The 26,472-nt window shown below is 38.0% G+C and overlaps 1 pseudogene; it reads right to left on the bottom strand.

The window, feature by feature from the left end:
• Positions 1-1,003: 1,003 nt before the first annotated feature.
• On the bottom strand, positions 1,004-1,759 carry LOC118729687 (annotated as a pseudogene).
• Positions 1,760-26,472: the final 24,713 nt, after the last annotated feature.

Raw genomic sequence — 26,472 nt, 5'->3', positions numbered from 1 at the left:
TTGTGAAAGTAGGGCTTACTGCATTGAGAAGATGATCTCATGTTGTGGACTGTAGAGGAAGGCCGCATGGCAATTATTCCAGAAAGGGGACATTCGTCACTGCTCTGAATGTCTGGGACAAGTCAGATACTGAGACAGATAGCTGGACTCAGAAGACAGATCCTTCAGGAGAGGAAACTGGCCTTTGCCAGCAAAAAATAAATGAGCAACACTTTGCAATGACAAGTTCTACCTTCCTTTCAGTGCTTATTTTCCTTGTTGACTCACTATCATTTATTCAAATAAACAGATATTTATTTCATACCAACTAATCCAGGCAGTATTCTAGGCGTTGGAAATCTATTAAAGAAGAAAATAAATAAAACTACATGTCTTTTTTTATTTAAAATACATGTCTTCATAATTTTAAAATTTACATTGTGTATTAAATGGTAACAGATGCTATGTGGAATAGTGAAACAGAGAAATAGGTTAAGGAATGAAGGTTCAGGCAGTTGTTTACAGTATTAATTGGCTATCAGGGGAGACCACACCAAGAAGGTTGTATCTGGTCAAGCACTAAGGAAGCAAACCATAGAGACACCAGAGAGATCCATTGTTGAGGTGGAGGAAAAACAAGCACACAGACCTTAAAATAATGATATACTTACCTGGGACACATTGGGGTTGATATAGAAGTGGTAGGAGAAGATGTTAGATTAGTTACAGATTAGTTGGGGGTAGAGGGTGATAGTCAGTGGTATTCCAGACAGTATGTAAACTTATATAATATTCTAAAGACTTTGGCCTTTCTTCATAGGGTTACTGATTTGCTTTGCATTTGTCAAAGTATATATGAATTAATAATACCAGGTTTTTGTTTACATGTCTATGCACTTAACAATGTTTAAAATGGGCACTAGCAAAATACTGATGACATCCAAAAAGTCTTCTGAAAAACAATGGGTCTTAACCATTTTATTGATAGCGGTCTATGAATTACATGCTGGTTCCTGAATTCTGATTAAGGGCATCCATCAGCTTGTTCAACTTTAGCACCTGTCTCATTCCCAGTAGCATTTTTATTACTGGCCCATGAGTTTTCCCAATTCAAACTTGGGTTTCCTCAGCACATTTTACCTTTCTAATAATGATGTCATGGAGCAGATAAATAGATTGGCAAATCTTTTCTATGTTTTTTCCAGTGCTGTCTGGAATCAATTGATTGCCCACTTCTTCCAAGTCGTTTGTCTTCACCTTTTAGGTCATGCTTTCCTGCTTCTTTTGGATTTGGTGGATCTGTTGATGCTGAGCATAAGAGGTCTTATGAATCCAATTGTTGTGTCTTTAGTAAAACCAGCACAGAATAGACTACCCATTGGTAAGCAAATAGCCATTGGTAGTCTTAACAACAACATGAGCTTCAGTCATGGTCTGCCAGTTGTGGACTGTAGAGCACATTTTGTCACGGGTAAGATCCACATCATGGAAATTAGGCAATTTTGCCCTGAACATCCTCAGTAATTAGCTTGAATTTTCTAAATGCAGCTTCATTATCCTGCAGATCAACTAGGCTCACTTCAAAAACATGACCCTTGAGACCATCCATGTGATTTGGTTGCTTGAGTTCTCATGACTAATATTTTCCCAACACTTCTTCTATTGACTGGAGCTGGTGCTTTCACATTATACCAATTTTTCTTAGAAAATGGACCAACCACTTTCTTCTTGGCTCCCTTTTTGCCACCTCTCGTAGGTGCCCATTCTTGCCCACGGCCATGGCTGCCATGACACTGCTCAGAGAGCCAAAGGTGTCATCTGAAAACTTTAGTGAGCACTCTTTCTATCTAAAAAACCCAAGATAATGGTATTCATGCCTTTTATTTAACATTTATTCTTTTACCATTACAATAGTTGTGAAGGCAAACTGAAAGCCATGAAGATAAGGCATCATTTCAAACAACGACAGAAAAAATTAATGACAATAACAGTAATAATACATTAGATAACATTTGAGTAACTAAAAATGTGCTAGGAATGGCTATTTTAAGGATTTCACATGTATTATTGTCTCATTTAATTTTACAACTCTATGAGGAAGCTACTTTACACCCATTCCATAGATAAAGAACTAGTAAGTGGCAAATCTGCAATGGAAATCTCCCTCATTTTTTACTCCAGAGCCTATACTCATTATCTCAATGCTCCAGTGACAATTTTTTGTTTTGTTTTTTTTGTTTTTTTTTTTTTTTTGTTATGAAAAATTCAAACATTAACAGAAGTAAAGGGAATGGTATAATCACCTATATATTTACCCAAAAAATTATGTTATTTTGAAACAATCCAAGACATTACATAATTTTATCTGTAAAAATCTCAGTATGTATTTCTAAAAGAGAACTTTAAAAGTATAACCATAACACCCCTTTCACATATAAAAATATTAACAATAATTCATCAAAAACATCAAATATCCAATCTCAAGTTGTGATTTAACTACAAGACCATAATGTTATAGGTGTAATATGATTTGGTATAGACAAAGAAATAAATCCACTGACCCACTAATCATATCATTTGTATTCCAGCATTAACACTTAAATGGGGGTTGGTCAAATAAGACTGTTTTATATGCAAGTTGTATAGGCTATATATTTCTCCTAGTAGCATAGTAGAAGGTAATATGATTTAGACTATCTAGGTTCAATTTTTGGCTTCTATGCTTAAGTTTATTACTTATACTCCTAGGGTCTCTGTTTCCTATATATAAAATAAGGGGCTTGAACTATCAGTGAGTTATAATTCAGAATTCTCAAATTCTAGAATGTTCTGACAGTTATAATTTATATATTTATATATACCCCAAAGAATTTTATTTTATAAATATGATTTCTTTAGTAAATAAATCCCTCTAAACTTGAAAAGTGGAATCATTCATGTTAAAAGATAATAATAGGCAAATTACTTCAAATAGCCTCTTTTTCTCAGTATATTCATCTATTTTTCCTTACCCATCCACCAATACATTTATTTATCTATCTATCTAAGTGCCTACCTATATATCAAGCAAGACATAATGTAGAAGTACTGTAGTTTTTGTATAATGCATGAAAAGAAACTTGTTTTTCACAGAATACAAAACATAGTCAAGCATGTCAAGTATAACATTGTAAGTATGATTGCTTTGTTATGCAATATAGGGAAAAAAGAAATAATTGCAAACTCAGATGAGAATCAGACAAAAGGGCTTATGTGTTTCTAAACATAAAATGGTCCTTAGTTTGATTTTTCTACTTAGGGGCAGATGAGTGACACCTGGCCTCATTTTACCAAGAAGAAAGTAATAGATCAGTATAAGTTCATTGCTCAAGGGCTTCAAAGAAGTGGATTATGAAGAACTCGTGTTTTTTCTCTTTCTAGGCTACCAGTTTGATGATCAAGCAAGAGAAAAAAAAACAATCTCAGAGAGGGAAGTCTGAGGTCAAATAGGGGAAAAGATGAATGGTAATGACCTTTCATAAACAAAAGTAGAATTTAAAAGACAATAGTGAGAGCATAGTACTACTGTAGCACCTAAGGCAGAGGTCAGGCAACCTAGACTTTCTAAGGAACCATTTAGCCCACTTCCCTAAAGTATACTATGCAACTTGTCCCCAGGAATAGAGAGCAAAGTGCTTCCTTAGCATACAGCAACTCAATAAGTCTAGTTAGTTTAAAATGCGTCACAATTGCTTCATTCATATTAGTGCTATTGTAGGTGCTAGAATATTTAATAAAAAGCTATTCAAATACTAATGATATTTGAGGAATTAAGTAAATTGCAATTTTTGAAGTGATATAGCCCAAATTAAACACACACACACACACACACACACACACAAACACACACACACAATGGTAGTCAAAATCATGAAAACTGTAATCCAAAAAAAAAAGTGTTTTTGTTGTCCAATATCTGTAAGTTATAAAATGCAAATATTATGAGTAGAAATTCTTACAACTATGGTGTGTCAATGTAGCTAAACTAGAATTATGTCTCCCCAGATTCCTTTCCTTATATGGTTCTGGATTAGTGCTGGTCACAAGAAACATTTGACGTGCGATGTGGAAGTCAAACAATAGCCATATTTCCTTCCAGAGATGAAGGTCAGTGCAAGGCTGCAGTCATTGTGGCATATTGTGCACGTCCTGGTTGATCTACTAGTGGCCTCGTTGGTGTGGTGCAGCGACTCAACTCATCCAGTCTCCAGCTCCCCTAATATCTGTCCCTTCAGCTCTTCCAGGGCACAAAGCAGGACCATGTGCACCTCTGTGATGAAGACACTAGCTTTTCCACACAACCCTGCCCCTCACTCATGGTATTAGGGTTGGAGGTAGTGAAAGACAGATGCAAGCTCCAATTTGTCTCACAGGTTTCAGTTGTCTTCTTGGGGCTCCAGTTTATCAGTGCGGGCTCCCACTTGTCCTTGTTCTCAAACACATCCAGCTTCCCTTTCCATTTGCCAGTCTGGCTGATCCAAAAGTTCCACACTTCAGGCTCAACATTAGGGGCAGAGCCAACACCCTGCAGAGACTGGGCCACCAGCTCACATATCTGCATACAGGACTAACCCCTATAATGGATCCCCTATGTTTTAATGTACATAGTAATTCTGTTTCTCAATCAAACCTTGACTGATACAACAACCTTTTGAGGTAGGAAAACTATTCAGAAACTAAAATTCATTTAGTACTTGAAGGAAAAAATACCCTCCAAAATTTATGTAAAGGCCCCCAAATTGGCAAACAATTTGAATATTGACTATAAAATTATATATGACCTTTCTTGATGTAATAAGATATTTATTAATCAATATTCTGTTTTTATGACTAAAATAACACAATCAAATAATTTCAAATAATTAAATAATCCTAATTATTATTATTTAATAATTAAATAATTTAATAAAAATATTAGTTCTAAAATTGAAATGGAAATTTTAGATTAAATTAGTTTAATCAAACATTAAGTAATTCTAATTTAAAAATTAAATAATTCGTTTAATAGTGATCAATTGATTTGACCATTAAGTAAGAATTATTTTTTTAATTAAATAATTATTTGACTATTAGAGAGCTCACAGAAAGATAAATCTGTCACTTAATAAAATCAAACACCATAGATTTTTTTTTAGCATTGTGTAGTTTTACTTTATCAACAACAAATAAATTCTCAAAATTAATAAAGCAAAATCAAGAAGAAAGGTCCAAAAAAACACATATTAAGAGTTCAGCAAATAATTTCATGCTCTTATAATGCTTAAGAGATCTCTACTTTTGTATAACCATTTCCAAAATGCAATTCTAAACCCCAAGTCCATATTCAACTGTTGGCAAGGTATATTCTACTGACTATTCCATTGGATCTTAACCCCAAATTCAACTTTTAACATTTCCTCATCCCAGGGCAAATATGTGCTCTCTCATGACTTTAATTTAACCTAAGAGTAGAAATTGATATTCGTCATGGTCTATGGCCTCTAAGCATTAAAAAACCCATTTATTTCCTGGCCTTCCTTGAAGCTCTGGCAAAGGTGTCTGCCACAGGCTTCCCGCACCAACAGTAGCAGGCATGACTTCTACATCAGTGAGACGAATGGGATAGAAGAGGTACTATTTGGAGTTCACTTTCTGGCAAAGGTGGCAGATGGATGCTTTTGGCTTTCCAGGACAGCAAGCTTAGAAGTTCTGGCTTCCTTGCTGAGTCCAGAGGTAAGAATTGTGGTGTCTGCTTCCCAAGGCAACAGTAAGGTCTTGGCAATATGCTTTGTGCACTGTTCCTGTTAAATAGTCCCCAAGCCTGATTCTAGGAACATTCTGAAGATTTCATGAGCTAGGTAGGTAGGATTAAATGCTTAATTTAATTTAGGGCAGATTGCTTATGTAGTTGTAATTAAGAACCCTGGTTGTTGCAGTAACATAAGAGCAAAACATCAGAATCCTCTTCAATTCTGAACATTTTCAAGATCTGAGTCCTTTTTCATCTACCTGCAAAATGTCATTCATTGTTTCCCATTCTCACTATGGAATAAGGCTCTGAAAGCAGCTAACAAGGGTACTTTCCATATAACAGGACAACTTAAGCTTTTTATATGTGTTAACTCATTTCATCTTCATATAAACTCTGCTGATGTAAGCACCATTACTGCCTTCAGGCAACTGATGAGGAGACTGAAGTCTTAGAGGGATTAAATAACTGGCTAGAATGTTGAAGAGCTCAAAGCCAGTTTTGTCTCATTCTAAATCCCATGCTACAGTATTAACTTGAACATGGATACCTCAAGCCTTCCTTCACACTGAATAGGTTGAGTTTATTCTAACCATGTCATTTCAGCCATGAATGGTGCAATGCCTTCAATGATTCCCTGGCACCGCTGGTTAAAGTTCACACTTGTGGCTGCCATCCATGGTCTGGTCACAATCATCTCCTCTTCCTCTTTATCTTCTGCTGTCTGTGTGTCCTCCCCATGTTCAGAAAGATGATACCATTCAGCTTTTCATAGGCTACATTTTGTGCTTTCCTGATTCTTATGTCTGTTTTCTCTGGTCTCTGCATCTCCTCTAATTCTTGTTTGTTTAATGAGAGTGGCCATATATTAAGGCATGCTTCTTGCATCAGGCCCAGCCAACATCACATATATTAACTCCTTCAGTCTCATTAACTCTAGGAAACACCATTACTCACATTTACAGTTAAGAAAAGGGAGATAGCCCAGCTGGCATGGCTCAGTAGTTGTGTGTCAACCTGTGAAACAGGAGGTCATGGTATGATTCCTGGTCAGGGCACATGCCTTGAGATGCCTAGCAGACTCAACAAAGTGCAGTGAATATGACTCTGAAGTTCAGTGTAGAGGACTGGGCAGGGGATATAGCTTTGGAAGTCTTATTTATGCTAAAATCTTCCTGATAGCAAGATCTGTGCTTGTTAACATCTGTATCCAGCATAAAAGTAGGGCTCAATACATAATCACAGTGGGAAGAAAAACAACAACTAAGTACAAAAATCAAGCAAGTGTTTAAGGAGTTAACAACCTTAACTAGTTTAATTGGATTCCAATATAATCTATATACCCATTAAATAGAATTCTTTAGACTAGAGAAACATTACATTACAGAAATAAAAATTAGGGAAATTATAAGTATGAGAAAGAAAGCATAGAGAATGAGCACAACTAGTTGAGGGAAAAAAAGCTAATAAAAAATGCCTGAAAAAATGAAATACTATCATTATGGCAAATTAAAAGAAAACCAGTTGTAGCAGAAAATGTTGAAGAGATTATCAATATTATCCCAGGAAAATGAATACACATAAAGTGGAATTTGATACACTAATGCAATAAATTTAGAAACTCAATAACTAGGAATACAGAAAATTGTAATCTTAGCCAGGGAAGGGTAATGGATAATTTCACTTACAAAACTATGAATCTATTGCATAGATTATTAATTATTCTTCAGTTTCTCCCAATTTGGTAAACGTGTAGGAAATAAGGCAGAATAATTGTGCATGCAAAAAACAGTAAGTTTTTTTTAATAAAAGTAGAAGCACAATATCAAACTAATTTATCTACATATGAAATAAAGTGCATTTGTTTCTCAAACTAGAGAGAAACCTTTCACTAAGTTTACAGAGATGAGAGTTACTATGGGAGGTATCTGACCTCTCCAGTCAAGTAGCAGGCTGGATAATCAATGTCTTTTGAGGTTCTGTGACTCTGCTTTTTAATTTGCAGTATCACTGAAAGCAATTTCCTGGCATTCCACAATCTAGCTCTAGGGGCAAAGTAATTGGTGACCCTTGGTCTATGTAAACAATCTGAATAACAAAGATCACAAAAGGGGCATTAGAGGAACATTCAATTTAAATTGCATGTTTCTAGTTTGCTGGTTTTCAATGACCAACCTTCAGAAACATATGGCAGCAAAGATTATCTTGAAAATGAGGATGGTTCAGAAGAAAGTGTGTGTGTGTGTGTGTGTGTGTGTGTGTGTGTGTATGATATAATTAGATTTGTGGAATTTAACTGGTTATTATTCTCCTTTTGTCACTTCTCCATCCTAAACTTTTTGTTTCTTGCTGTTGATTATCTATGGAATGGATCACCTGGAACCCAGGAGAAGAAATTTTTTCTTTCTTAACTTGGTTTTAAGTGGCATTTATAGAAGGGACTGTAACCCCAAAGAGCTCCAGTTACTGCCATGGGCCCTCCCCCATGGCCCTAGCAACATGTTTCCTCTTCTCTCCCCTTCAGACCTAAAGGTGTTAATGGCTTCCCACTGTTGGCTAATCTCTGGGTACCTGGACATCTCCTTTCAACTTTGTGGATAGACCCTAGTTTGATTTTTCCAACCATTTACATTGGATACTGCTTCCCTGAATGAGATAAGATTGTTAAATAATTCCTAAGTGTCAACAAAAAATTGAAGGGTAGAGACTGTATATTTTCATGGTACTTCAAGTGCCGTGCAATTTTAATATTTCGGTGCCAAAATTGGTGCATTATTGGCTCTATGAGAAGCTGTTTGCTTCCTTTATCTATTGGATCCACGTCCCCCTCAACAGTGTTATTTCTCAGTCTCTGAGAGGTTTTCTATCATGCCCAGAGGATGCTGGAGGCCAGAGCACCAACCTCAAAGGCACAGAAAGGTGGTTTATATTTGTCATTGTTTTATAGAATTGACATAGGACACAGCCAGGGAAAGATTGAGGTCAATATTATTTGGAAACTAATGTTCTCTAGGCAGAAACAAATATAGCCACTTGTACACATTTGTCTTGCTGGGATCATGGATGTCTTCAGAGATTACCCTCCACTTACCTTTGACTGATGCTGTCCAGTGTAGTAAATGTATAAAATAACATCTGCTATACCGCCAGAGAGAAAAGCATGCTGCCAAATATGGGGCTTTTACAACAGAAATGGATCATCACCAAGTTACATGTCAATTGGCAATATTAAAAATGCCCAAGAGTACTAAGAATCAACCATTAGTGAAAATGCACCTAAAACCTTTTACAGTCACTTACATCTAATTATCTGGTACCAGGTATAATTATGCTATTATATATACTTCAGAACTATGGCTCACATCAAGCTAATTTACTCTACATGTCATTGAATTTCTAGACTAAAATTATCAACATGTTGACTTCAGCAAGACTAATAAACAAGTAGTCAAATATAGTTATTCTAAGAACCATCCAGAGAGGAATATTTATTTACTTATTTATTTATTTGATAAATTTTTTTAGCTCCCATTATGTGCTGTGTGAGGTGTTAACTTCTGGTGATACAGCAACAAATAACATGTCCTTGAGATACACATCTGTTTAAAGGAGAGCAAGACTAGGGAGAGACAAATCATTCCCAATAGGGGCCATGCCCAGTGGAGTAAGTATGAGCGGTTATGAGGGGGTAAGCTGAATCTTTTTGGTGGGCTGGGGGCTCATTGAAATCATAGAGGAGATAATGCCTGAATTCTCTGGGAGGACAAGTAAATAGGCAAAAGAGTCCAGGTAGAAGTACTATTGTGAGGGAGGCTATTTCATTTAGAAGATGCCTAAGGATTGCCATGGTTGCAGGACTGAGGTAATAGAGTTGTTAGGAGAAGGGCCTGGATGGGTGGGCAAGACTTTTGTGTGCTGTGTAATCTCTGGAGACTATTGACATTTGTAATCAATTTAATTCATCTGGTCATTTAACATGATTAGTGGGGAACTATGAGTGGGGAACTCTGCTAGGCATTGAGGACATAAGAGAAAAGGTCCCCATCCTCATGGAACTTAGATTCTAAAGAAGGTGTGGTAGGGTAGATATTGAAAGAAAAACAATTTTATTGAGTAAAATAAGTATAAATTATTAATAGTATAAAGGAAATAAAATGCTGGCATTGAGAACATCGGTCAGCGGAATGGATTTTGGGTGGGATGTTCAGAGAAGATGTCTCTAAGGAATTGCCATGGAAGAAAAGTTTTGAAAGCTGAGAAAGACTCAGACATACTCAGATCAGGATAAGGAATGTTCCAGGCAGAAGAATGTTTCAGAAGGATGTTGCAGGTAAGTTATGCTGTGAAGTTTAATATTCCAGAAATTAAAAGCCCATTGAGGCTGGAGCATAGCAAGAGAGAGGAGAGTGAACCAAGATGATGTTGGTGAGGTCATCAGGAGTCAGATTATGGGAGACTATGACTCCCAAGGCAAATATTTTGAAATCCATTGAAGATGCTCTAAGTCTAGGAGGTACTTAAAGGCAGTGAGAAGTGAGGTGACATGACATGACCTTGACTTCTAGGTAGAGAATGGATCACAGGTAGGCACGAATGGAAAAGGAAGACAGAGCATGCAATAGTTGTCCAGGAAGGAAGTCATGGTGGTTGGGATCTTGTGTGGTTACAGGAGAGATGACAAGAGGTAAGTATCCTTTGGAGGCAGCACTATTCTGTCTTCTTACAACATTGCTCTCAAATACAAGGGAAAGCATTTCAGAACAGATGATTTCTAGCTTTATGGTCTGAACAACCATGTCAGTGATGAAGCCATTTATTGAAATATGGACAACTGTGGGTAGGGAGAGACAGAAAATATAATGAATTTATACTTTGGAAATAAAATTTTACTGGTGATTAGGTGGATTTACTAAGCTTTGTGGGGCATATGGGAAGTGAGGGCAGGCAAGGATGCTTTCAGATACTGGAATATTTTTACATTCTGATGTTCAGAAGGCTGCCAGAACACAGTGGGTAAATGACTGCAGTGTGGCACACACTGGTGAGAAATGAGGAAGGCCTGGTGAAAACAATGGAAGGGCTGTACGGATAAGGAACAGCTTCACAACAGTGAGAAGGCATGATTTCCTCATGAAATGGAGAAACAGGTAAACCTGGTAGAATAGACAGCAAGGAGGGAGGGATGCCCAAGAAGAGTGAGTGGACGAGTGTCTGTGGTGGCAAAGAGCCCTAGATGCAACCTTCTGAGAGGTGCCTATAGATGTGGCCATTGCATCATCAGAGACCCTGGCAAGAGCAGCAGAAGAGGGATGAGCAGAGTGAGTGGTTGGTGAGGAAATGACGGGATACAGATTAATCTTTCAAGCAGCTTCATTTTTAAAGCAAGTTTGGGTTGAGTATTAAATTATGCAGCAATGAGCCAGTGGTTGGGGAGCACTTGGAAAGAAGGAGGGTTGATTGATAGAGAAAGGCCTGAGAAGACAACTTAATATAACAACATCCATCATAGATAGTATCTGCCTAGTAATTTCCAGTCACTTTACCTTGATTATCACATTTAATCCATGCAGGAACACAAAAGGTAGAAACTATAATTATCTACGTTTGACTAATACGTATTTTGCCCAAGTTTCTCAAGCCAAGAAGCAGTAACACAAAGGATGTAAACTCAGTCCAGCTGCAGAACCTGTCTCTTGTCCCCTATGCTACCCTTTCTTCCCACTATGGCAGTTTTTATCACAATAGAATCCAGGAAGCTCATGTGTTCTCCCCAATGAAACATAGCTTTCAGTGTCCTGCTTGCCCCATCTTGCCCTCAGCCATCCTGGCAGAACCAAGTTGCACTGATTGAGTGCATCTTTCCCAAGGGAAGTGTTGTGGCTCTTACCTTCTTATCTGGTGGGCTTCCTTTCCTTCTGAACTCTTCCAGACAGTTACATCAGGTCCAGTTCTCTACACCAGGTTCCTACCTGCAACCTTCTCTCAGAGTTGATTCTGTCCTTTATGTAACCACCCAGCTGTCAGGACTCTTTATACTTGTGTAGAAAATGGGCATCAGCTTGAGACAGAGTTATCACATCAAAACATCCACCAAGACCCATTTGATTGAATTGTCTTGGGACCAAAGCCCAGAATAGTTCTAGTTCTCATTCTTCATCTGCTGGCTTCATTGGCCTGTTTCAGCCATCATGTGAAGCTGCTGATTGATGCCCTGTGTCTGTACTCACTTTGACTTCACCTCCTTTTTATCTTAACTTACTCCCTTATTGGTGTCACAGCTGACTAACTTGTTGGGGGTGAAATTTAATATTATCCCTTAATACAGCCCCTCCCCCCAAGTGTGGCCCACTGGTTCTGGACTCACTATAAGTTTATGGAATCAGAATTTCTGCAGGTGAAGTAATTCTAATACCCGGATGATTTCTGCCTCTGGTATAAAGAGGCTCTTCCTGGCCTCTGCTCCGGATCCTGGTTTCCTCATTGCCAAACTATGGACAGTAAATAGGGCAGCTCACCTGGGCACATATGAGCCTGTTCAGATTTGACAACTCTAGTGTACCCTTGTTTAGATTGAGGGACCCAGTTCCCTCTGCTTTCCAACTGGCTAACTCTTGGAGCACTAATTATTTTATTAAACTCTGATGTTAGCTCAACCTTCAAGTCCAAATTAGTTAGTCTCACTTTTGATTCTGATTGCTTATACTTCACACCTGCCAGCTGGACCATGTCTGATCTTCTCTAGTGATAGTTCAGGTCCAGTCCAAGGTTATATCCACCCTAAGAGCAAAAATAACACTGGGAAGATAGGGGTGAGGTAAGATTAAAGTTAAATTAAGTAACTTACATTTTTGTGAAGGAATGAACAATGAAGATTTTTGCCCCCCCCCCCCCCCCCCGGTAAATATCCCTTAATGTCATGTCTGCCTCAATTTCTGAAGATGTCAGTCTCTTGTACTGTTTACTTCCATTTGAGGATCTGAATGTTAAGCTTGAAAAGGCCAACCAAGCTGCCATAGTAACAAAGCTGACCACCCTGGAGCCAGGTTATTTCTGTTTTAAATCTTTTAAAGACTGCCTGTCTTATATGTCTATGGCAGAGAATAAATTGAGGAAATGCATCATAGTCACTCTCTGACCTATAAACACCTAAATTATGAATGTCCTATATTAGGGATGTTCGGTACTGAGCCCCAAAGCATGGTGGAACATTTTCTTCCTTTCTTTAAGAGGCCAAGGCAGATTCAGGGAGGAAGATCCTTCACATCCTGTGCCAAGTACCCAGCGCAACTGCAGAGCGAGGCCCTTTCTGGGGAGTCTTCTCATTGATGGGGGAGGGAGCTTTCCCCAACTATTTTGAAAATGGGATTGTGTACTCCAAGTATCCTGAGTTATCATTCGTGAGTACATTTTCCCCTGAGTAAGGTGAAGAGATAATCATGCTAATCCACATAATTCCTTTTCATTTAAAACACAGCAGAATTATGACTCCTACATCTTGCCCACTCTGTGATTAAATAGGCATGGGTGGGCTGGCCTGACATGGGTAACATGTCTTCCTGTGTGACTTGAGTTATACATTTTAAACAACTAACTTATGAGTGAACTTTTGGAACACAGCCCATGTAAATTGAAAAATGCTTAAATGGAGGGTTCAGGTGTCAACTTTTTCAGAGCTAGTCATTCCACTGTTTGTTTCTACACAATAGCATAACTTCAGTACAGGCACTGATTTTCTTCTTCTTCTTTTTTTTTTTTTTTAGAGAGAGGCAAAGGGGAAAAAGAGGGGGGGGGGGGAGATAAACATCAATATTAGAGAGAAACATCGATCAGTTGCCTCCTGCACAAGCCCAGACAGCGGATCAAACCCAGAACCTGGATATGTGCCCTGTCTGGGAATCGGCCTACAGCCTTTGGTGTATGGGACAGTGCTCCAACCAAATGAGCCACACCAGCCAGGGCCAGACACTGATTTTAAAGTAAATAATGTTTTTCTCCAATTTCGTTTGACTTCTTTTTAATGAAAGTGTCCATCTCTCATTAAAGTTTCAAGTGTTATTAAATATCTTTTAAGTTTGTCAAAGAAGCAGGAGCTATTTTAGCTGACAGGTAAGTTACAATAAAAAATTAAATCAGCCTGGGACTTATGAACATGTAACCTGTTCTCCTTTGCATGGGGCTGCTAGGAGCTGATATGTTCCAGTGATGCCTTAATTCAGCCTTAGATTTCCAACCCTGTCAGACTGGCCTCCAGAGAACAGCAGTCAGAGCAGATGAAAACCATTCACCATGGTGGCAGACAGCTCTTGGAGGAGTTAGCACTTCATAGCTCACAACATTCTTTCATATGCACCATCTATTGGGACATGCAAAAGGCAGATGTTTCTTTTATAGTGATGAGAATATCAGTTCTAGAGAAAGCAAATGACTTGCCCAAGTCCTATAGGTATATCTGGCAAACTTAAAGATATTTCACCTCTATGCCCATTGCTATTCTATTCTATTACAGTTTTGTTTGTAAATAAATATCTGACCCAAAATAAACATGACCTTTTAAGGCTTAGCTTGAATAATTTGGGGAAATTGATTTTACCTCTCTATTCTCTCTCTCTCTCTCTCTCTCTCTCTCTCTCTCTCTCTCTCTCTCTCTCTCTCTCTCTCTCTCTTCATTAAAAAAACACATACACATTCTGTTTCCTTCCTCTGTTGTTATAGAGAGCAAGCAAAATAATGTATGTGAAACACTGAACAAACGGGATTGTCAGCCAAAGGAAAAGAGAAGTCTAATTATACTGCTCTTCATAAAATTCTTGTATAGCGTGCTGATGATTGTTTGTTTTGTAACATTAGTTTACACAGGACAGGGGAACTGGGAAATTTATCAGAACACTGTCGGCAGCAGCAAGGCCACGGATAGGTTTCAGGAAGGGCTGAGCTTTAGCTCCTGTCACCTACTGTGGACAGTTGGGTCTGCTTTCTGTCACGCTATCAGAGCACCTGGGAACCGCACAAGGGATCTACTACAGCAGGTGCCGGAGCCCCATGCAGTCTTATGTACTGCTGACATGCTTGGTTTGTGCTCCTTTGCCCAAACACAGACTAAGTGATAAAACACATATCAGGTTGGACTGGCTGGTATTTTTCTCCCTCGTCTTTGTAATCAAGCATGATTGAAGGAGCACTAGGTAGCAGGTGGCTCACACAGCGTCACCAGCTGCACATGCTGTGCATGTGGTTTCAAAAGCAAACATCAATAACCATTTGCTGAAAATTGGTTAAAAGTCCTTATCTTTCCCTTTAAGTGGTGATTGTATTAATTTCATTTGTTTGTACTGTGGGTTGGGTAGATATGTTGCTGGGTGATCCAGAAGACTGGAGTCAGTGTGTATGCAGTCTTGCATACATACATGTATACATATATGCACATGCACATATGTAGACAGACTATATATATGCATATGTATATACACACATATATCTATGCATATTGCATACATATACACATATATGCATGATACCCATTTATATGTGTGTGTGTTTTATGTCCTTTCTCACAGAAACAAGGAACTATTTTGGTTCTTTTCCTAGCAAAATATTCAGTTTCATCTTAACAATGCCAAATTTCAGTTTCTATATTGAACTAACTTACTTCTTTCCATCCTTCCTTCTTCTTTGCAATAGGCATTTCCTGAGCTCCACCATGTACCTAGTACCTATACAACAAGTACCTATACAACAAGATAGAAAGCAAGACCCCTACTGTAACACAAGTCTAACAGTGAGAGATTCAGGCAACTAAATTGACCCCTAGAAGTCAGTGGATGGTGTTCTTTTTATTGATTTTAGAGAGAAAAGAAAAGAGAGAGAGAGAGAGAGAGAGAGAGAGAGAGAGAGAGAGAGAGATCAATTTGTTATTCCACTATATCTGAGTGGGTATTGACACCACAACCTTGGCTTATTGGGGTGGCACTCTAGCCAACTGAGCTACCCAACCAGGGCAGTGGGTGGGTTTTGGTGGGGTAAGTGCAAGAAGCATGGAGCATATCACTCACCTTGGGGTGATGGATATCAGGTCAAGGGGTGCAACAGGCTGTTGAAAGGAAAAGATGGTATTAGCAGATGGAGGAGATGGCTATGTGTGGACACTGGTGTAGAAGCCCAAGAAGCCATGGCTCTTTCAGGATTCTAGGTGATGTTAGCTTAATGTAAAAAGGCCTGGGGGGGGGGGCAAGTGGGGTGAAATTTGGGCAGTGAAAAATAAGCCAGAAGAGATTGACAGGAATCAAGTAATGGAGAACATTGGTTATCACGATAAGGAGATTAGAATGCATGCTCAAGGAAACCCTGGCCCAGGGCCCAAAGGGTATAAAAAGGATTCAAAAATATGTATCATCGTTGGCTCTCTTTTCTTTTTCTTTTGGCTTGGTTTTCATGTGTCTCGGTGTTCTGGGAAATGATACGTGCATCAGCTGCATACAGATGCTTGCTTCCCTCAGCCAGTTGATTCAGTGGGTCAGGTGGAGGAAAAGGCATTGTAAATTTCAGTATGTGTGTGACAGATGTGAATCTGTGAGCTAAACAGAAGGGCAGGAGGAGCGACAAGTGTGTGTCCCCAGTAAGTCTCACAACTCCGAGATGATGGGTATGATTACGGCCCAGGAGTGGTGATAATTCCTGATATTTGTGCATGGCTGTAGTCATCTTGGAGTGCCCTTACAGACACACAGGGTATTATTTGGGGAAACCTCCCGAGAGATGTCTTGAACATGGGTTTTCAGCCCCACTCACTATACAGAGCAAAGCATCAGGGTCCAGAGATGATGAAATTACCCTGTTTCTCTGATAATGGCTGCAGTGGAGCCATTTGTTGGTACAAGTGCTTCCTCAGAATCTCCTTCACCTTTTGTAGCTTCATTTTAAGGACAATTACTCTGTGGGTGAATTTAGGGAAAATATTCCCTCTGCAACCTAAAGCAGCCTTGTTCTAAACATGAATCTGTCAGTGGTCGTGATAAGAAACAAAATTTTTTCTCCAGCAGATTTTTCTAGTAAATCAAGAGCTACATCAATTCTCCATGGGTTAGGGACTAATATTTCAGTCTGCAATACATTTAAGGAAAGATATTCTATCAATTTCATTTTTTTTTAGCTTTTAGCTGCATACTATAATACATAGTTTGAGGGTTCCCAGTGGCAGAAGGAAAGATAGGTTTGGCTTCCTAATTACATTAGGGAGTATTATGTGTGGCACTGGGCTCTGGTTCCTTGTGTTTGCTGCCACAGCACAAATGGAGATTACTTCTCCTATTTTGAACCTTTTAGCTTCTCTGTTTCACTCCCCTCCACCCCCCTCTGGCACAGACAAAAGTCTTTGAGTTACTTGCTACTTAGACAAATCCTGGAAGAATATGAATCAAACATAAACAGTGATTAAATCTCAGTTATTGATTTAAGACAATATTTATTTTATATCTCTTAGTTTATACTTATCTTGATTTCTTTGTAATAAGAATATAGATCTTTTATAAACAGAAAAGCCAATAAGGCTGGATCCCATTTGGCAAAAATAAAAAATTATATACTCTCTAATCTACACTCCAAAAAGCACATGGTTTGTTCACTTCCATATCGCCTACACTTTCTAAGTTCTAAGCAGTCATCTGTTAGTAAAAAAATAGGTAGGATCTTTATTAATCTCAGCCTCAGTAGGGAAAAATGCACAAGAAATGGAATCATTTGAAGACAAACTTCTTACTATTTTAATAGAGGCTGAAATAAGGTAATGGAACTCAATGAATCCCTGAAAATGAAGTCATTGAGTGATCACTTAGGGAATCCCTGAGACCCAATTTCAATATATCTATATCATCTATTTCAAGGAACACTTTTTTAGCCCTTGAGGTGATAAGTGTGGAATGCCATCCCTTTCTTTTCTGTGTATAATCAAAATGCCAATGCTTATATCATGATTTACAGTGATAATTAAATATATATATATATATATATATATATATATATATATATATATATATATATATATATATAAAATTTATTTCAGAGAGGAAGGGAGAGGGAGAGAGAGATAGAAACATCAATGATGAGAGAGAATCATTGATTGGCTGCTAGTTGCACACCCCCTACTGGGGACTGAGCCCGCAACCCTGTCATGTGCCCTTGACCAGAATTGAATCCGGGACTCTTCAGTCCTCAGGCCAATGCTCTACTCACTGAGCAAAACCAGCTGGGGCTATAGTGATTATTTTAAATGCTATCATCAGAGTAACCTGAAATTAGGGAAAATCTTTTCTATAATACTAAATAATAAAATGATGATTTTCTGTGACCTCCTGAAGAATTTGAAAGTACTCACAGTTGGAGAGGAAAGAGCCTGTTATAAGGCTGGCAAAGGCCTAGTGCAAGTTTCTAGTTAATAAGCGAAATAGCACTGTGTGTCAAGGAGCTCATGCATTGAGTACAGTTAGTCATTCTGGCAGGTTTTATTAATTGACAAACCAAGTTAAATATTATATTTATTTATATATCAATATCTGTACTTTTATTAATAGATAATGATAGTTAAGTGTTACTAAAATAATATTAAAGTTTACTATAATCATAGTTCCTGATGAATGGGTAAGTTATAAATATCCCAGAAACTGGGCATTGGAATGGTATACATTCTATAGGAAGATGGAGGGAATCTAAAATACCTCTGAGGTTTGAAAGGGAGATGACTTGGTGTTGCCAGTACTCAGGGTTGAGACTATAGGAGAAGGGAGAAGATTTGGAGATATTGTGAGTTCAGTTTAGATACCTTGGGTTTATCTGTCTATGGGCCCATCCAGTAGATATACCCAATAAGTTATTGCACCTATAGGTCTAGAATTCAACAAAGTTCTGGGAATGTTGCTAAATTTCCCATGTCTTATAGATGTGAAAATCTTATCTAATCTTCTCTTTTGGACAAGTGCTGAGCTCAGAGTACTGTTCTTGACCTAGGATTCCAAGTACTGAGGTCAGATATAAACAAGACAAAAGCTAAGTTATCAGGAGAGACCATCCAGGTAAAAGTGACATGCTATGTGTCTGACTCAGAGAAGAGATAAAGGAATAAGTCATTAATGCCCAATGCAGAAAGGAGGTAAAAAGGATGGAAATGGAGGAGTTATAGAATTTGGGAGTAAGATGGTCACTGATTATGGGTATTGAAGGAACAGTTTCAGGGGTGAGGCAGGAATGCAGGCAAGACAACAAAGAATTATGTTGGAGACTACAGGGACAGCAGGTGGAGATCATTGGTTAGGGAGGAAAAGATGAGAGCAAAACAGCATGGAGTCTGAGAGCAGAAAGAAAGTAAATGGGGTTTCTTGTGTGTTTTTTGGGCATGTTTGTTTTAAGAGAAGAGAGATGATTCTCAATTCTTACCAAAGCATCAGGCAAGAGCTGTGTAACAAGAACTAGGCTATATTGAATATGCACTTTATATTTTTCCAGGATGATACTCTTTATATCTTGTAGAAAAGAGAAGCAGTGCCTGGCAGTGGTATGAATGTGAGAATAGTCTTTTCTCTCCTTAACCGTGGGAAAGATACTACTAATTGAGGAGCCTGAATTTCCTCATTTTTAACATGTGAGCTTGGATCAGATGGTCTCTAATGATCATTTAAGCAGCAATATTTTATATCCACCTCTAAATCTCTAGCTCCATGTAAAAAATCTTAGTTTCATCCTCTCATCAGCATGAGTAGCCCAAATACAGTGGTGAAGAAAACAGACTGGGGATTTGGTTTCATGTCCAACTGTCTAATTCCTATGCAGACCAAATAATTAGCTCACTCGCCTAGAAACTCTTTTATGCAAGCAATTCAACAATTGAAAAAAAAAAGTGTAATGCCAGAGGAGGTAGGACATTATATTCTGCCTCATACTGTCATCAGAAGGTAAGTAAACACCATTCACCTAGGCAAGGATCAGCAATTACCATTAAGATTCCAAACTATTTCTTTTTCATGTCCTTAAAAAAACCCAGAAATCAGCAGTAAGAAGAAAATTAAAGGGGAAACATGAAGGATGCATATTTTATCTTCCGGTCAAAGCAGACCAAGGTGCTTTCTGAGGTGTTCCTGAATTGAGGGCATGGAATTGTCAAACAGCAGGTGTTTGCCACTATGTATTCAGGAGAAACACAAATGGGTATGTGGGCATAGAGGGCATCCCATTGGGTGTTTGGCAGAGTATGATGGCAGATGGGGTGAGGGTCTGAAAAAGGTAGAGGGAGAGATCAGTGGGGGTGGAGAGGGGAAAAGGCATTTGCCAAATGCATCATCTTCCAAATAGAAAAATTCTAGTTTCATACAGTAAAGAAAGGAAAATAATTTTATGGGTGCACTGGAAACAGAAGAGATCTTAAGTTTTGCATAATCAAGAACAGAGATATCTAGAGTACAAAAAACATAGTTGCTGGATTTTGAGTAATTACTCAGAGAATTTGCTGTAATTTCTGTTAGATATTAAACGAAAGAAAGAAATGGTTGGAAGAAACAAACAGAAATCATTGGTCCTGAAAAATCAAAGTGGAAGAGAAAACCAAATTGGAGATGTATCATATTTCCACATCTACATTAAACTGTTTTCAATTCCTGTTGAAGAGAGATTAGAATTGATAAGAGAGCCCTACTCGGTAACATTTGTTTTTGATATACCTGCATTCAGCTTGGCTGAACTATCAATACATAGTCACTGTACAGTAAACTGTATATACTTTCATTTTATAGTGGTGAAAAACTCAGACATATATACTGACATTATGAAAACCTTGAGTTTAATTGTTCACTGAATATAAAAATAGACATATGTATATTTGGTGGAACTTGCAATGGACGTTTATCCTTTTTTATTTGTTTTGTTTTTGGCTGCCAGCATGCATTTCCTTTCCCATGATCAACCAATTTCCTTGTCAAGATGAGTTACACAATGGAGGGGAATAATTTCCCAGAAGAATATATATGCCTAATCTTTTTACCACGTCTTTCTACCCATTTTGACAGTTCAAAAAATGCCCCAAGCTGACTAACATAAGTTAACTCTCCTGACACATCAGAAGTGCAGTAAATTCCTTTCTCAAATGGAAAATAATCCAAAGTCTTACAAATTACCCCCATCCATTTCCTTGCCTAGATTACCTGAGAGATGCCCAGTTCTCCTCTTGTTCAATTGTGTTCCATTGTTTTCACCAGTATTCTTCCAGTATGAGCTAAATGGCATATATATCACTAACAAGTTCTGTATAAGGTAATGGGAATAGGAAGAGAAAAGAGAAGAGATCTTAGGTACAATATTCCATATATGCATAGCATAGTAAAGGAGAAAAAATTAATAAGAGTTGCAATTATTATTTCAGTAACTTGTCATTGGGTGGTAATTGACTATTCATGACTTCCTTTTCCACCCTGTAGTTCAATTTACCTCTGACTGGAGTCCCTTGTCAAGCATATATTTCTGAGCCCTACTGGATGGATCTCTTTGGTTAAATTGATGAGTCATTCAATGGATTATAAGGGTTATTACAGGCAGAATCTATAGGATTCCCTGGCTCCATTTATATATCTTTCCACCTTTGTGTGGCAGCACCCTATTATTTCTTTAAAAAAAAAAATTCAGACTGGAAGGGAGAGGGAGAGAGAACTAGAAACATCAATGATGAGAGAGAATCATTGATTGGCTGACTCCTGCATGCCCCCCACTGGGAATCAAGTCTACTACATGGGCATATGCCTTGACTGGGAATCTAACCAGAACCTCTTGGTTCATAGGTTGACCCTCAACCACGCTGGTCAGGCCTATTGTTTCTTCATAGTCCAGGTGAAATACACCAGCCTAAATGTTAACCCTTCTTTTGTTTGTTTATCTAGTGACATGATGAAATAACCAGGTTACAAAGAAGTTGCTACTCTTCTGGAGCCGTGCTGTGTCTCCTGATGAAAGTATAACCCCCTTGGGTACTAGAATGCTCAACTAGCACATCTCAGAGGAGAGGAAACAAATCTTTTGTGAGTATCATATTGGATATAACCATGGGGTAAGTCACCTTCATGGTGGCTGTGTACTCTGTGTATCGAAGTCATTTCAAAAAAAATAAAAATGCTAGTGCCTAAAGTGAGAAGACAAGCAAAATCAGTCCCCTATGGAATAGTATCTTAACAGAACTTGATATGCCACATATTCCAACTCACCAAAATCATGGTTAGAATGCCTCCATAAAAAAAAGATGAACAAATTCTCAAGATGCCAGGCTTCAGGAATAATTTATCTTTCCTATAAATGTTCAAAAAGAACAAGTTCTTTAGGGGGAAAAAACACTATAACTTTTGGGATAAAAACACCTTGAGTTTGAATAGTACTATAAACTATTATTTCTCTTGATTCCTCCACTATCTTTCTGAGTTTGTTTCTTTCAAATTAGAATAAAACAACATCTTCTTTAGAATATCTCAGTAAAAAATGCATAAATAAAATAAAATCTCATTCATTTTTTTTAAATCACCAAGTCAACAGACATTTTCAGTGTTGTATTCTCTATGCTGAGATAGACAGCATAATGATCCCCCAATGATATCCATATCCTAGTCCAGGAAACTGGGAATGTTACCTTCCAAGACAAAAGAGATTTTGCAGGTATGAATAAATTAAGAATCTTGCAATGAATTGATTATCCAGGATTATCTGGATAAGTTATAAGTGGGAGGCTGGAGGGTGGGTCATAGAAGGAGAAATTATAATAGAAGTAGCAGTCAGAGGGGAAGAGAAGGATTGAGGGAGAGAGAAACAGAGACAGGGCAGGGACACACACACACACACATACACACACACACACACACACACACACACACACACACACACACGAAGGTGCTACACTGTGAAAAGCCATGGCCAGCATTGCTTTCAGGTTCAAAGGCTTGGAGAAAGAGCTGATACACAAATTGACACACAAGACAAGAAAAATTAATTTTGAAATTCTGGGGGGAAGCCAGGGAAAAGCTCAACTGTAGTAATCAAGTTCCACTGAGTCTCCTTTCCCAGCTGCTTTTATTTGCTAGAATACACAATTGCCTTTTAGGAATGCAAACAGACACATCAATGGTAATGTTTAGTAAACAGTAAGATTATCAGGTGAGGGGCAGACTGCTTTAGGCCATTGAGTCAGCAGTAGGTAATAAAATATAAATATTCACTCTGTGAATATCAAAAAGAGTCCAGGTCAGCCTTCTGCCAGACTTCTCGAATTTATATTAATTACTGTTGATCTTAGTTTTTAGCACTACACTGCCTTAAAATAAAATTTTGAAGGGGGTGCCCCAAACCAAGGAATGCAGAATGTGAGTAGCCTCTGAAAGTTGGAAAGGTGAAAGAACAGACTCTAAGAGCCAACATCTTGATCTTAGTCAATACCTTGATTTTATCCAAGTGAAACCCATTTTGGACTTCTGACCTCCATTTTGGATTTCTGACATCCATTTTAGACTACTGACCTCTAGAACTATAATGTAATGGATCTTTGTTGTTTTAAGCTATTAGCAGATTGTGACAATTTGTTATAGTAGTGATAGAAAACTGGTACACCTATGACTACACCATTTTTATCTACCAACTTAGACAATTTTTTTGGGTCCAGAACTGTATATCCAGCTAATTTCTTAAAAATCTTCTCTTAGCTATCTCAAAATTTATAATCTTCTCCTTCAAACTTGATCCTCCTCCAGTCTTCTCTGTCTTTGATTGCTACCATTAGTTACTCAAATGTTCAAGCCAGAAATCTGGAGGTCATCTTTGATATCTTCCCCTCATCACCCCTAACCAAGTCATAAAGGAGTCTTGTTAATTTTACTTCCTAAATCTTTGTTTCAATTATATCTCTTCATCTCTATCATCATCACCCTAATCCAATTAACATTGTCTTTCACCTACACCATTCTTTCCTGATTTTCTCTCATCCACTTCATCCAATCTCATCTTTTATGGGAATCTGAACTTCATCCAAATTCATATTTTATGGAAATCTGATCACATCTATTCCATGCTCCAAACAATTCCATGGTTTTCTACTGGCAATAAAGACAAAAATCCTCAGGTTGCATCATATAGCCCCAGCACACCACTCCAGCTTTATCTTTAGTCACTATTTTCCTTGATCTCTCTTCTCTAGTCACTCTGAAAAATAGCCACTTATTTTTCTGTCCCTCTGATATACCATGTTCCTTCCTTCATTAGAGATGATACACATGTTTTTTTCCCCCAGATGAGCAGGAACTGGATTCTATAGCCCAGACTGCATTGTCAGGAGATGGGGTGGGCAGAAGAGTGAGCAAAAGACCCAGAGACTCAGGGCATAGTTTAAGAACCTGAGAGCAAGTGAGGAAGCAAGAAAGTCTGGAATTTAAGTCCAAGGAAGCAGGAAGGAGAAGATACTCTGCTGAAGGGTTAGCTCTAAAACCCAGTCAAGAGAGGAACCTGAGAAATAATCTGGCAATTCAGATATAATACATAGGCTGAGACAGCTTTTCTGAGCACATTTGCATGTCAAATAGAAAGAAAAAAAAAAGCAGAATTTTGGAGCAGTGAGGGGATGAAGCGTGACCAGAGATGTACAGAGAGCATGATAAATTGTGGTATGTCAGCCTGAAGAATGATCTGCTAACATTGTCAAATTCAGAAAGAATTTGGGGGATTGAAAAACAGAAGAGGCCAGGAAAATGACAGGTGGATATGTAAGCGGAGACAGTGAGGATAATCACCTCTGAAGAAGCTGGCCAGTGAAGAGAAAGAAAGGAGGCAGCAGGTTGAACAAGACAAAATGTCCAGGGAATTTTATGGGATTATTTGTTTTAAAGTGGGAGGCACAGGGTTAAATGTTCATGAATTACTCATTGATCTTCTTATTGTGGATGTGATTAGGTCTTTAATTATTTATGTATATCTTTAACAAAGCAATGCATGTGTAGTTTTTAAAAATTAAATTACTCAAAAGTGAATAAAAGTAAATGTAATCCCCCTGTCTCAAGCTTTGATCGCCAAGATTTGCTTCCTGAAAACACATCCAATGTTTTCAGCTGTTTATTTTTATATTTGCCATTGTATTTCTAAGTGGTGTTCACTTGGACTTATCTATTGGCTCCCTACTATGGAAGGTGAGATGGAAACTCTCTTAAGGAAATCCTATGTACCCACACACAATATTTATTTTCCTCTAGTTTTCCTAAATAGTTAGATAACAGTTTTATTTAAATAAATATTCAATGTTGAATATATAATTACTAGTGGCCCAGTGCACGAAATTCATGCACATTAAAAGGGGATTAGTTAGAGGAAATATTTTAATATTGCTATTTGCCCTTTCTTTATAATAGAAGTGTCAGAGATGAAAGAAAATTAGTAAAATGTACATGAAAATCTCCCTCCTTCAGAGTCTAGGGAGTGCCATGGAACCTAGAGTCAAGTCCTCGCCCATCCATGTGTGCGTTGAAATCATGTGAGAACCAAATTCGGTTGGCCCCACCTCCCTCAAGCCCATCAGGGCAGGGGGCACAGCCTCAGGTCACCCGGCCCTGGTGTGAGGGCACGAGGGCATGAGGGCATGATGACCATTTGCATATTATCTCTTTATTATATAGGATTGTTCATGTTGAACCACAAAGTACACTACTGATGCTTTTTATTTCTTGTATAGTTTGTTTTCTCATTAAAATTTTCTCTATTGACCATTAATTTTTTTTCTCAACCTCTCCAACAGAATTGTATATTCCTCTCAGTACAAACACATACAATTCAGAGGTGGGGAACATATGGCTTAAGGGCTGTATAAGGCCCAGGAAATCATTTAATCTGGGTCTGCCAAGGTATTAGGGGTGAGTTAATTAAATGTTTGACCAAATACAACAGGCTAATTTTTAAGTTGGTAATTTGGTATGGCTTGAGAATGATATTACAAATATCCAAATGGCCCTTGGTAGAAAAAAAAAGGTTCTCCATCTCTGACATAAATAAATCAGCCTCATTTTTATGGTTGTTATTGTCACTGAAGACTTTGTCACTGCCATTCTCTATCCTTCTGCTCCAGTCCCGCATGCCAATGGGCTATCATGCTGGCCTTTTCTTTGATAGAATCCTGTGGGTTTGTTCCCATAGCCTCTTCCTCTATCAGAGCCCCATGTCCTAGATTCCATGTCTTTTTCTTTCTTGGTTTACACTGTCACTTTTGTAGTCCAACTTCTCCAGTGGCTTTCTAACAACACATACAGAGGAAGTAAATTTTTGAGATTTCGAATGTCTGGAAGTTGAACTTATCTATCCTCACAATTAACTGGTAGTTTATTCCTAGCTCTCAGTATTGTAACTGAAAATTCTAATTCTTGATCTTTATATGTGACACATATTGCCATTATGGAGGTTTTTGAGATTATATTTTTCCCTTAGTATTTTAAAGTTTAATGATATTGTGTTTTGCTTATATTTTCAATGATTGTGTCCTTCAGCCATTTTGAAAACCACATTTATTTTAATTTTGGAAAAATATTCCCATATCTCTGATAATTTTATTTTCCCCTTTTCCTTTATCTCCTGTTTCTCAAACATTGGATCTAACGAGTTGTTTTCCCCATTTCCTTATTACTTCTATTTGACTTTTCTTTTTCACCTTTTTGTTTTACTTTATCATGAACTTTATCTTCCAAAAC

Source organism: Pipistrellus kuhlii, unplaced genomic scaffold, assembly GCF_014108245.1.
Source record: "Pipistrellus kuhlii isolate mPipKuh1 unplaced genomic scaffold, mPipKuh1.p scaffold_m20_p_3, whole genome shotgun sequence".
Taxonomy (NCBI): domain Eukaryota; kingdom Metazoa; phylum Chordata; class Mammalia; order Chiroptera; family Vespertilionidae; genus Pipistrellus; species Pipistrellus kuhlii.
Note: the sequence above shows the minus strand (reverse complement) of the source record. Positions and strands in the feature narration are given on the sequence as shown.